The 11,623-nt window shown below is 42.1% G+C and overlaps 1 protein-coding gene across 7 annotated transcripts in view; it reads right to left on the bottom strand.

Moving 5' to 3' along the window:
• Positions 1–461: 461 nt before the first annotated feature.
• The window catches only part of Mxd (MAX dimerization protein), a 234,108-nt gene continuing 222,946 nt past the window's right edge, over positions 462–11,623 (bottom strand). For all 7 annotated transcript variants that reach the window (XM_076624871.1, XM_076624870.1, XM_033335284.2 and 4 more), the window contains exon 8: positions 462–10,850. The gene's annotated coding sequence lies outside the window, so the exon portion shown is untranslated. The remainder of the gene's footprint in view (positions 10,851–11,623) is intronic.

The following is an 11,623-nucleotide window of genomic DNA, read 5'->3' as shown; positions in this document are numbered from 1 at the left end:
TTTTGCCCACAAGTAAGAAATCAATACTCTGATACGGTTATAAATCCACAAGATGGCGACAGAACGCGCGTATCGTGTTTGATCTTTCGCGCTCGAAAGAGGACAGGGTGGCCGAAGAGGTAAATCGTTTCGAAGAACAAATAAAAACGCGAGATCGTCGCGCACGCCGATAGATAGCTTATCTTCGATGCCGTAAAAGATCCAGGAATGTAACGCCGCACGGATTCAATTTTACCACAAACGACCGCGATTCCGTGAAATTACCGTCCCGAATTCGAAAGAGCGGAACTCGATCGCGTAAGAAAAAAAAGTTCGTTGAATTGAATTTCGAACTGGAAATTAACCCTGTAAAACGGCGAAGAAAATAAAGAAAAAATTCTTGTTCTCACCTTTTGTTCCTGTAATTTAAGATTGGCTAATTTAGGACAGGTCAGTGGGAAAATGAAACGTACTCACGGATCTTAATAATACACAAATTTTATTTTATTCATTTTTTTTTCTTCCCGCAGAATCGAGGAAATCATTTGTTGAGAGAACAAAACCACTGCAATACGAATAGCAGTTACAAGTAAATATGTACAATAATATAAGTGGTTGCCTTTCTTTCTTTATTTCTTTTTTTTTTGTGTTTTTGCTTTATCATCGGTTTCCTGTTTTCTCTGTTTTGTGGTTTATTACTCCTACTTTCGCACTGTTAATGATAATTGATAATGATAATCAATTAATTAATTAAGAATAATAATGATAATAATTATAAGAATCGTACTGAATCATCATACATCCACCCGGTAAATAGAGGTTCAATCGTAGGCATACCAATCGACCATTATCGAATCATGACAATATTGACAAATTGACAGAATGTGCCTTTTTTAAGCTAGCTTCGCATTCCACCCGTTCACTCTCCCTCTTTCTCTCTCTCTCTCTCTCACTCTCTCTCTCTCTCTCTGTCATTCTTTCTCTCTCTCCCTAATTCACCCCTATTTCTCCTCAGTACAACTTCTCCATTTATTACCTCTCTTATATCACCCGCTTTTCGTTACTGTTCTGCTAATTCTCTTTCCTGCTTCGTTACACGTTAATTTCGTCCAGCTCGCATTTCAGTTCGTGCGTAATTTTTCGACATACACCCCGCAACACGCAGCAAAATCTTACACTCGCTCTCCTACTCGCATTCTCTCTCACTCTACGTAAATGTTTCTCCTGATATTTCATAGTGTATCTTTCGTATGCTTTCTAACTCCCCGCCCAATCTCTTTCTCAACCGCTACTTCGTCCTTTCTTCGTCGCTTCTATCATCCTCTGTTTATCCTCGACGTTCGCGCGACGCAATCAAAAATTTCGACGTTCGCTACGATTCCGCCTCTCCACGCCCCTTCTTCGTCGGCTCTCTCATTTTTTCTTTCGTCAGTTCCCTAAGATTAAGTCCACTAAGCATCCCCTACCATTGATTAAATGCTCGTCGCGACGAGAGAGGGCCGAACGTGGCTTTTCCCGAGGACCGTGTTCTTCCACCATCGTTTACTCGCTTTTCGTCTCCCTGTAAACGTTCCACTGTTCCCCTGCTCTCTTCCCTCAACCCTTTTGTCCGTTCCTCTTGCACACGCACGCACGCGCCACATCTCCCTCTCATTCTTTCGTTCGATCCGCACCGCACCTTTCCACGAAAATTCTCGTCGATCTCTCGCGTGGGCTATATCCTCTTCCGTTCAACCTCCCGCGCACCTGTCCTTTGCCCGTGTTTCTCTCTCCCCCCTGTACCCACCCCTGTACACCCCTGTTTCTCCCAGCGCTCAAGCCGTTTCGTCGGTTTAAATCCCCTTCGTGTGCTCACCCTCTCGAGGATCGTCCTTGCCTGGTCTACGCGGCTCTCGTCGCCTCCTTTCCTCCCTGTGCCCGTCGCACCCCCCCATTTTCCTTTGCTCCCCTTGCCTGGCCAGAGAGACGTTTTTTGTTCGTGGCAGTTTTACGTGGCTCAACAACGACCGAGAAAAGGACCGCACTTTTCGTCTGAAGGAGTATCGCCACGCGGCAATTGCGCGATTGCAACGTCGGCACCGTGAAACCTACGCTTTTACCATCCACTTTCTTTCCCTCGTTTCCGGTTACCCTGTGTGCTCGTATCATCGTTTCCTCGTCAGCGTCGAAGTTTCTCGTGACGAGCTCCGGCTCGAATTCAAAGTACCTGCGTTGTCGGTTCGTTCGCGTCACCAAGCGAGCAGACCAAGTGTACCGGCACGTTAGAACCGTTTCTTGCCTCGTTAGAGTATTCAGAAACGACGCTGTCGATACGGCTGGTTACTCTTTGGTGACAAAGGTCGCTCTTAGGTTACCTTGTTCGCGTGTATTGAGAGAGATCTTTGGGATCTCTGGTTGTCAAGAACTATGTTCGAGTTTGGGATATACGTATATATTAAGATCTTGGAAATTTCGAGCTGAAAGGAACCGATGATTATTCTAAACGAAGGGGTTCGATCGTTCGACGTAAGGAAAAATCGACGTTACGCGAGTGCATGGACGATCCTCGAGTTACAAATCAGGTCGATGTCTGTGGTCGAGCGCAACAGGAGACGACACTCACGCTCTCTCCTTCACTCCGTTATTCTTCGTGTATTTTTTTTTCCTTTATTCGAAATGTCTTTTGTTGTTTTTTGTCTGTTTCATTGTAACATTTTTTTACTTTTTTGGTATCTTGTTTTCTCTGAAAAAGAAATGCCCATTTCGCACATAACGAACACGTTAACGGCGACGTGTGTTGGGTCATTAAAAAGGTTCTGGTCTCGATCCCCTTTTTTCATTTTTTGTTCTTTTTCGTTTACCCCTCCTCTGTCATCGTTACTCTTCCTTCCGCCGACGATCTCCGTCGTATTTTCGATTTTCTTGTTTTTTATTTTTTTGTCGTTAAATAGTAATCATCTAAACAATGAAAGCGGCAAAACGTCTCGAGGAAAAAGGTGTCCCTGAGCGCGACGGAGGGAGACGACGACGACACAATGCTTCTTTGGGAGGGAGAAAAAAAGACCGTTCGTCGCCCTTCGTCGTCTTCGTCCCTTTCACGCCCACGATTATTTAGTCGCACCTGCAGAGGACTGCGTGACACGTCCAGCGTACAAGTACAAAGGATTAACTACAATACGCTCGATGATTCCGGTTATGATGATTTCTTTCGTTATTTCTTTTTTTCTATTTTTTCGCAGCTTGTTACTTGTTTCGTATCCTATCGTTCATTTTCGTTCTTACTCTTCTTTTTGTTTAATTTCGTTTCTGGTTCTTTTTTTTTATTTTTATTCCATTAGTTTTTTTTATTTATTGGTCGGGAGTAATTATAATTATATCGTACGCAAACATGAGATATCTCTGGACGGGTCGGATCTGTCCTGTGCAGGTATTCGTAAAAAGAGGGACGCTCTTCTCAAAAAGTTGCATCATTTGTGAAATCGCATCAACTAAGTTCCTATGTTCTTTAAATCCTTATTACAAGTACGGTAGTAATAATAGTAGAAGTAATAGCAGCAGCAGCAGTAGTAGTAGTAGTAGTAGTAGTAGTAGTAGTAGTAGTAGTAGTAGTGTAGTAGTAGTAGTAGTAGTAGTAGTAGTAGTAGTAGTAGTAGTAGTAGTAGTAGTAGTAGTAGTAGTAGTAGTAGTAGTAGTAGTAGTAGTAGTAGTAGTAGTAGTAGTAGTAGTAGTAGTAGTAGTAGTAGTAGTAGTAGTAGTAGTAGTAGTAGTAGTAGTAGTAGTAGTAGTAGAGTAGTAGTAGTAGTAGTAGTAGTAGAGTAGTAGTAGTAGTAGTAGTAGTAGTAGTAGTAGTAGTAGTAGTATTAATAGTAGGTTTTTCTTCACTTTTTTTTATTCGTTTTTATGTTTAAGCATTTTTTTATCCTTTAGTTTTTCTGGTTCTGATAATCTAATAGACATCTAAAAATAACACCCATTTTTTTCATTATTATTTCATATTTGTATTTTTCCTCCTTATCTCGTCTCTTTTTTTATTTTTATTCTTAGTTATCGATCAAGTATTACTTAAAGATTCCTTAAACGTTAGATTGAGGGCCGCGCAACACGTACAGTGAGCTCAAGCGTTTCGCGATTTAATTCGCTGATTTCCTTCTTTTTTTAGGGGGGGAGAGGGGAGGCGGGGCGTGTGTGTGTGTGTGTATATGTATGTGTTTATGCGAGAAAAGATCACCCAGTCACCTCGATGATTTTCGTTCGATCCTCATCTTCATCGATCCCGGATTAATCGATCGATCGTGTCAGGTGTCACGTGTACGAAATTTCGTACGATCCAATTAAATCGTATGACACGTGTCGCTAATTATTTATAACGCACGAATCCGGCAAGAATTCGAACGAATCGCTCGAAACGACACCGAGGTGAGATCGAATAAAAGTTCGCGACACCCTTGAGCTCAGAATGAACCGCAGCTTTTGCATATCGTCGTTTGAATTATACATCTTACATATATTTCTAGCGGCTGGAGTAACAAGTTTGTTGCATTATTTCTTGTCGTTCGTTTCGTCAGTTCAATACTGCATCAATTCATATTGCTGCTGTTGTGATCTGTGCCCAAACCGTCATTCGCGATAAACCATTCACGCTAATTACGCTACGCTCCACCGCCCTAACTTTGTCTCTATATCCCTTTCATCGCAATCTACGTTCCTCACATACGCGCCTGAGGCAATTCTTCCTATGCGTTGGTGCATCGATCTTTCTTGTTACGACCTCCCGCCCCCTCGTTCCAACCGCCAACCCTCTCTTGAAAACTCGAAAATTTCCTCCACCATCTCTGTTCTTTCTCTCTTTGCCCTTTCTCCCTCTAGCATTGATCCTCCCCGGTTTCTCTGCTTCCCGTATTTCCCCTCTCTCGTGTTAATTTTAATATCACATTTTCTTGGGAACAGACTGGCCCGATATATCTTTAAAACAGAATCTGGTGATCGCTGGCTATTTCAATCAATGTTCTGGTTTTTCTTCGTTTTCTTATCTTCCTTCTTTTGGTGCCAGGCGTTCGACGTTGAAACGATCGAAATTAGATGGCGAACAGTTGACTGCAAGCTTCATAGATTTGTTAATTTGCAAATTCGTGGTACGTAATATTTAACGCTAACTTTGGTGGAATTATTGAAGAACGAGGAATATAGTTCGGAAAATAATTATAAAGCTGAAGCTCAAGGATGATTTAGAAACACGCGAGCGTCACGTTCAGTTATCAGGAAATCAACATCGATGAAACATCGTCGACACATTGTCGGTTATGCCCATTTCGTGATTCTTGTCTTTCTTGGTTTTTCTCTGATTTTCATCGATTTTGACGGGTAAAAATAAATCACAATACATCGGGCGAGTACGTCCCAGTTTAATATATAGAATACATACATCTTTATCTCGCTACAAGGTACTACGAACCCAGATCAAAAAACGATAAGATCCATCGTTTTTCTTCATTTTTTTTTCTTTTTTGTGTTTTTTATTTTGTTTTCTTATTTATTTCATGTGTATGTGTGTTTCTTCGTAAGAGATATTTTACGGCACGTACAACGACTGGATGGCAACGACGAAACGAAAATAAAAGTTCACGAACGCGTGGAAAGACTGTGAGAAAAAATAAGTGGAAAAGAGTATAATTAGAGAAGGAAACAAAAAAAAAAAAAAAGAAAGAAAGAACTAAAATAAAAAGAGAAAAGAAAAAAAGGGCTATAACTTTCACGAAGGAGCGTTTATCAACGATCTACACGTTGAAGAGACATTCATCGTTTAATAATCACTTAATGAAACTTCTTACTTTGTGAAATCGTTAATTTATTTTTTATTTGTTCTTTATCCCACTCATCAACTTTCTCCAAATAGGTTTTTCTTTTTTGTTAGTTTTGTAGTCTTTTTATGTAATTTATGCTCCTTCTTTCTTAATTTTCCTCTTTTTTTTGTATTTTCCTTTTTTCCCACTTTTTATATCTTTCTTCTTGGTGTTTATCGTTTTACCCTTTTGGTTCACATCTTTCTGAAAGGACATCCTTTCTCTTTTTCTTTCTTTCATCTTTTCTTTTTCCTATCAATCCCCCCGTTTGTATTAGTTTTCCCATCGTTTACCAAAAACAAAAAAAACAAAAAAAAGGAAAAAGATACATCTAAACTCGTCGGTCGTGAATCGAAGGTTACCCTAATCATACTCTCTGTCGAAAATCAACGGCGTTTAGTTCTCTTCTCTCTCATTTCTCCGTCCTGTTTCTTATTGTTCGTACCTTTCTTGACAACTTCACGAACGACAGCCAACGAACAAGACATATTAAACGAGAATGAAACAGATATAAACGAAAATGAACGCAAGCAATTACCAACGAGGTAATAGAAACAATTGGATATGTCTCCCTATTATTGGTCGAGCGATGCGTCGCGATTCGATCGTCGCGAACACGATCATCGATAAAGCAACGTGATCACAATAGAAATTTCAGCTTGAATCCTGCTCACGATACGATATTTAAAAGAAAAGGGAACGATAAAAATTGAGCTGCAAACTTATTCGCAACATCTACAAAAGAAAAAATTATATTTCTTAAAATTTCAATAAACAGAGTAAATTCTAATATATTAAAAGATCAAGTATTGCCGGAAGTTTGACTATTTCTCGATAAAAGTTCGAAAGGAAGATGCATCGCGAAGAAGGCATTTTCGTGAGATTTCCCAATGAAGTAGAAACGATCTGGATGCGTCGATCGCCTAAACTTTCCAAGAGGACATCCGAGGACCTTTCCAACCTGATCGTTTCTCTTCCTCGCTTCCTTTTTTCCCATCTTGCTGGTCGATCTCGAGTCCTACCGTTTTATATTTGATGTGTATACACGGCCGCGGTAAATCTTCTGCAACAACCAATATGATTGCGTTTCAGCTATAGAATAAGGTCGATTGTTGATACAACAACGACTGTACGGGAGTATCATTTATGTTTAATATTAAAAAGTCGCGGCTTGCCTTGCTGAAAATATTTCATTCGGCTTGGTCGCTTTCCTGGTAGGATTCGAGACTTCGACCATGATCTCTGCTCTTATCTTGCTCGTTTTTCTCCATTCCTTCGCATTGTACAAAGTTCGATCCCCGAAAGTACCTTTCTTTTCTTCCAGTTGACTGTCGTTCGCGTTTTAAAAACTGTTTCCGCCTCTTCCTCCACTGACAATCCAATTCGATCGACACGAATTTTCGTCTTCGTCGTCTCTGTTTAATTTTTACATCGACATTTCCACCTTAAAATGTACGATTACGCTCATCGAAGTATCGTCAGATTGTTTGTTTCGCATGTAAAAAATCCGAGGGCACTCTCCGCGAGAAAACGCGCGTTCTCCAGATTCGGTTTGTTTTACCCCACCCCGAGATCCTATTCTCGCGAAAGGTTATACCGCGTAATCTCTCTTTTTTTTTTTAATCTTTTTATTCTTCATTTTTTTCTGCTATTTTCTTACAAACTAACCGCCGTTTAAAACCGTTTTGTGTTTTGCTTTTTTTCGTTTTTTTCTTTTTTTTCTTTATTTCTTCGTTTCTTTTTAAATCAGAGATCACTCGTTTACGTTTGGTAATCAGTCTATCTGGTCTGCGTAAACCTAGCCAGAAAACTCGACTCGAACAACTGCTGCCTCGCTGTTTTCGATCCAGGGGCCGCGGATCGATTTTTTGTATCAACCTGTCGCGAGTAATTCAAAAGTCTAATACAATCTTCTAATTCCCTTCGTTTCCAATTTTGACACCGAACGATCTACGGTCCAGTTCCGATAGCTCGTACGACCATCGATGAACAATCTTTTGGATTAGAATTTCGCCGCTATGCCAATTAAGATATCCATAAAACGATCGTTGCTGAGATCCAGCGTGCCCCTCGTTAAGAAACACGAGAAACGGTGGAACACGAGCCGTTGATCGTCGTCGGTTATCCTTTCTCCACGAAGTTTCACTCGAGCCGCAAAGTGAAAACTTCGAGTTATAATTAGACGATCGATTTTTCTTCATCAAAGCGATCCCTGTCGCGTAACAGGCTTACGCATCGATCGATCCCGTTCCCCGGACCTCTTTGGACCCTTGTACGACCTTATTTTCTTCCAAAATCTTCTCCGCTACGACGTTCATCCTAATTAGTTTTCTCTTCCATCGTTCTCTCACGCACACCAGAAACATTGTTCCCTGTTTTATACCTGACACTCGGGACCCTTCTTCGTCTCCTATTTTCGCGTCTTGCTCTTTCCCTTACCGTTTCTTCTCCACTCCTGACCCTAAAGAAACGCCGATTCCGTGGCTCTGGATGGAAACAACAACGCGTGATCGCTCAACAACAACAGGTAGTGTGCCGGTTCAAGCCTCGAACAACCAACGAGGGACTTAACAGGAATTTGTACTCTTTGAATGCGTGTGTTACAACGAAACGATGTTTAAATGTTTACTTATCACGTAATAAAGATTACACGAACCGTCTCCACCATCAAAGGTGACTCACTCCCCTTAATTATACAAGAATCGTTACGTTACGATTCACGTATACGTGGTACTTCTTTATTTTTCTCACTTTTTTTCTCTTCTTTTTTTCAGGTTATTTTAATTCTTTTTTTTTTTAATTAACTCTCGTGAGGATCCTCTGTGTACGCGTATGTAATGAGTGCTCACATGTGTTCGTGTATGTGTGTACGTGTGTGTATGCATATGCGTGTTCTTACTTTAGAAGTGTGTACGCTTTTACTTCGATCTCGTTTCCTTTCTTTTCTTCGTGTTTTCCTCCCTCTCTGTATCTATCCATCCCTGCCGACTCGTTATTTCGTATAGGTCATACACTCGCGTGTATCCTTCGAAAGGTGGAAGGTCTTTCGGTTTCGTTAATTAACCGTAGGATTCCCGAAGAAATTTGTCGACAGGCTTGTGATTCAGTCTCCCCTGTTTTGGAACGATAATAGTCCCATCCGTGCTTCCTAACTTCGTTTCATCCCTGATTTTACTAATTCGATGTACAATCTTCCATAGCAGCTGCTGCTACCTCCACCTTTCTTCCCTTTTTTGCCCTTTTTCACGTTTGTAGACATCCTATCCATTCCTCTCTTCAAACACTTCTGCATCTCCTCCATTTTATTTTTTTATATTTTTTTTTCAAGTATTTTGTTTCTTATTTGGTACGCGCGATCACGCAGACTGTACAACGCGACGGAAATGAAGGCTTTTCTTCCGCAGAGGAGTACACCAAAGGCGCTCCTAGTTTAATAACGATCGTCAAAAGGCAGACGATCGAGGATCGTCGTGGAACCGACACGTGAAAACGTTGCTTCTCGCTGTTCGCGCTGCCTATCGTTCGTGTGCTTCCCTCGCGAACGTTCCTTGTTCCTTTTCTTCCTCCGCTTCTTTCATCCCTTTCTTTCCATTGTTTCCAAAGGGTAGGCATACACTCGAATGGAGTTGCTTTTATGAAGAGTAGAGTCGACGACGCGTGTTCCACGACGCCATCGTCGAAGCGCGAACAAAGAAGCGTGGCGCCTCTCCTCCCGTCGGAAGCGAAAACAACAAACTCGCAAAATCAAATCGCCCACCCTGGACGAGCCTTCCACGATCGGAAGCGGACAGCGGCGGCGATAAAAATCATACATCTCGGAAAAGATAGAGCGGCGAATATTCTCTGTCCTACCCGGTCAGTTTCAAATGCATCGTGCGTGTTTGCAGTTACTTGGACGCGTCCTCGAGACCCATCACGAAGATATTGCTCAATTTTACACATTGAATTATACGAAAAGAGACCCGAGACGAGGGTCGATCGACGAAGCTTCTAAAAGATGGTGGTGGAAGCGCTGTTTCGCGCCAGCGCGCGCATATTATTAGAATTTCCACGAGTTTCGTCTAACCCCGATCGATCAGTGGCAGCGACCGGTCACTCGTCGATCTCTCGCGTCTGATCGATCGTCGTTCTCCGATCGACATCACCCGATTCTTTAAAAAACGCCGTTTCCTCCGTGATGGTTCCGTGTCGAGAAAGAAACGCTCGAAATTCGCTTCTTACTTTCTCCACCGTGCTCTCCGTTCGATAAATTTAGTCTCCCTTAAAAATATGTACAATACTCGATCCACAATTTACACGTGACGTTCGATTGCTTTATGCTCATTTCTCGCGTTTCTTTCTCTCGTTTCATTATCTATCGCGAGGCACGCGAATTACATACGTCTCCTTACATACGTGGTTACATCCGTCATTGATCTCTTCTTTCGCGATAATCAGTTTCTAATTGAACCTAAGTTCTATCGTAATTCGCCAAAGTGCGACGCGTCCCTGTTCCTTCTGCCCCTATTCTTCGATCTTCTACATTCGTGTCTAGCGATCCTTCAACTTGTTGTTCGAAGTCGTTTTTCTCACTCCTTCCTTCTTCTTCCACGCTTCGTTCTTCTCTCGCAGAGACCACCCGCGTCAGCTAGAAGTCTGTACGTATGTACACGCGCGTACACACCGCTGATGTCGCCTCTTGAACGCCCGTTGCTTGGGCGTCGCGGTGCGCGTCTCGCGACCCTGCGAGAGTGCACCAAAGGGGTTGGTGCGTAAGTGCGTGTACGCGAGTTGATATTTCGCACGCCGTCGATCTTCGCACGCTTGGATGGCTTCTTCCTTCGTTCTTCTCTCTTCTTCCATTTCTTCAAGTTTTTCCGCCGCTTCCACCCCGACTCTCCCCCTCTCCTCCCCTGTCGTGTTCACGTGCGTTTCTCTTCTTTCCCTCCTGTTCCTCTCTCCCTCGCCTTCTTTTCCATCGCTTCTTCCTCTTCCTCTGCTCTCCTCTGCTCTTTTGCGCCCTCAAATGCTCTCCCTCCACGTTCTTCCGCCGCCACCGCGCCACCTCTTTGTCTGCAAATAGCCCAGAGGTACGGACGTGAGAATTTTGTTTATCGAGGATCTCCGAGCTGCTTTTTCACCACCCTCTTTTTCTACGCGTTTCGCTCCCTCTCAAACCTCGCGATGTTAGTTCTGGTGGCGGGTTACGATTGTGAAAAAAAAAAGCGAGAGATTTACATTCTGACAGGTTTTCGGTAAATATTTCGCGAGAAACCGAGAACAACCGTTCTTTTTTCGTTCGCGGTGAAATTCAATTCACGCTTGACGGGTGCGTGATAACGTGGGTGAAGATACATCACGATGTAACATAAGAGGGATTTATTCTGTGTAACTATAGCGACAGGCAGCGTTCGCGGAACAATTTACAGTTTATTATATTCACGTACTTGTCTTTTAAACTGCGCGATATTTTGCTTAAAGACGATTCTCGTTTCTACCACCAAATATTAACAAATGAATAATACAGTTCAGTTCACGAATATTCAAAGATTTCTCGCAGCTAACAATATTTTCCATAGTTAGATTGTGTTTCTAGAAGAGAAGGCAGAGATTTTATCTTTTCATTTTCAACCCTTTGCATTCTCGAAAGCCACGGTAGCGATAACGCTTCCTCATAGAACTTGTTATTCTGAAATTTGTTGCACGTTGGAAACACGAAGTGGAAAAATGTTCTTACGAAGTTATATTTTTAAATCAAGTTTTCTGTGAACTGTTCTGAGCGTATGATTCAGAGTGGAGAAATTTCGTGAAAAAGTGTTGCAAGCCAGCAAAGAAATTTTCTAAAT

Source organism: Bombus vancouverensis, chromosome 15, assembly GCF_051014615.1.
Source record: "Bombus vancouverensis nearcticus chromosome 15, iyBomVanc1_principal, whole genome shotgun sequence".
Lineage (NCBI taxonomy): Eukaryota > Metazoa > Arthropoda > Insecta > Hymenoptera > Apidae > Bombus > Bombus vancouverensis.
This window is presented reverse-complemented; position numbering and strand designations above follow the sequence as displayed.